We start from the raw sequence: 1690 nt of genomic DNA, 5'->3' as shown, positions 1-1690 counted from the left end.
AATCGACTCTGCGGGAGTGTGGGCGGGACGCGGCTCCACTTCGCTTGCTACTGCGCAGACTCCGGTCCCAAATCAGCACAATATGGCCGCGCCCTGTTGGGACAATGGCGGCTTCAATTTCCTTCAATGGAAGAGATTGAAGGTGCGTCATCCATCTTTTTTTACAGTCTATGGTCTTGACAAGAAGTTAAAGTAGATCATAAAGTGTCAGTTGCTGTATTTACATCCAGAGATAAGAAATGGGTCGGTGAGGGAAGAGAGGACGACACTACAGAGGAAAGATGGAAGGATGAAAGGGAGCGTAGGTTTTGCCTAAAAGTAACTGGTAGAGGAATTGATAGCACACAGGTAGTAATATGCAGGTTAAATGTAATAAAGAAATGAGCAGAGATGTCTAGAGGTTTGTTGTCTGGTTGTCTGTGATACAATTGCATGTGTAAATTAAGTCAAGCTGGTTGCCTGATTTGTTAGTGCTTGTGGTGTTTGAGATTGGAATGTTATCATTGCAAAGTGGTCAGGCTAATGTCTTGTGTTTATTCCACAAGACTTATGGATAAACTGTTTGATTTATAATTATTAGATTATTTTCAAATTGCACTTACCCTGCTGTGCATGAACATAGCTGTTCCTCAATTTGTGTGTTTCCCATTTGAATGGTCAGCGTATGAGGCGGCTGCTGCTTGCGCTGGGACCTATAGGCTTTAGCTTAAATTGATGAAATTATTCTCTAATCGGTTGCATATTATGTCGTGGATATATCCCTCGAATGCATTCTGCAGTCCCTTTTGTCTTGCTCTCTCAGATATTTCACCTGTTCGCCAAAAATGACTAATTATCTCCTTGGGAATGTCTGACACCGGTGCATACATACTGTAATGCGCTCAATGCACGTCACAGTTCCGGATTGGCTTATACCGGCTGAGAAACTTCCTGTTACACTGACCGCGAAATTCTAGTTCACTTGACTGACAGACAGACCGACAACAGGCAAACATGGCTCTCTTTTACACTCGCTGTCTTCAAGACCTACCTCGTCTGACTATCAATGATGTGGACCGACTTGTCAAGTAGTCATGCCCCACTCCCTCCAGCAAACGGGAAAAGGGATTTATGATGTATATCGCCAGCTACATCGATAATTACGAGGGTAAGTCGTTACGTTGAAATGTTGTTGTAGCAGCTAACGTTAGCGTTAATGTTAACTGAACGATTAGATGGTTAACGTTAAAGTTAGCTGTTTTGTTCGACTATGACTGACTGACTTGTCAGCTAACTTTCGATTGTGAGTTTGTGTGAGATACTGTCAAGATACTGTGTAAAAATGTAACGTTACAGTCTCAAATTGTGTGTTCGTCGTCCTTCCTCACAGTGTCACTGACAAGGTGACAGGAGAGGTCTTTCATGAAGAAAAGTGAAAAGCCACACGACTTGAGAGTAGGGTTATTGTTAGGGCAATGGTTAGGCAAGCTGATAAATTGACTGTCAGCTTAATAAAAGTAACATTATCCAAGCAAAATAGGCCTGTATCATATTGTTAAACATTAATTAATTTTCATATTTTGTCTGTGAGCCTCAGAATACAGCATTATTTTTCTTGTTAATGCTTTATCTGTCAAGCAATATCTCATCTAAGCTTCTATTTCTCCCTAGATGCTGTTAAAGCACTCAAAATCTGTTGTTTTGGTGAGCA

This window comes from Sinocyclocheilus grahami, unplaced genomic scaffold, assembly GCF_001515645.1.
Source record: "Sinocyclocheilus grahami isolate Dianchi unplaced genomic scaffold, SAMN03320097.WGS_v1.1 scaffold1455.1, whole genome shotgun sequence".
NCBI classification, from domain to species: Eukaryota; Metazoa; Chordata; class Actinopteri; order Cypriniformes; family Cyprinidae; genus Sinocyclocheilus; species Sinocyclocheilus grahami.
Note: the sequence above shows the minus strand (reverse complement) of the source record.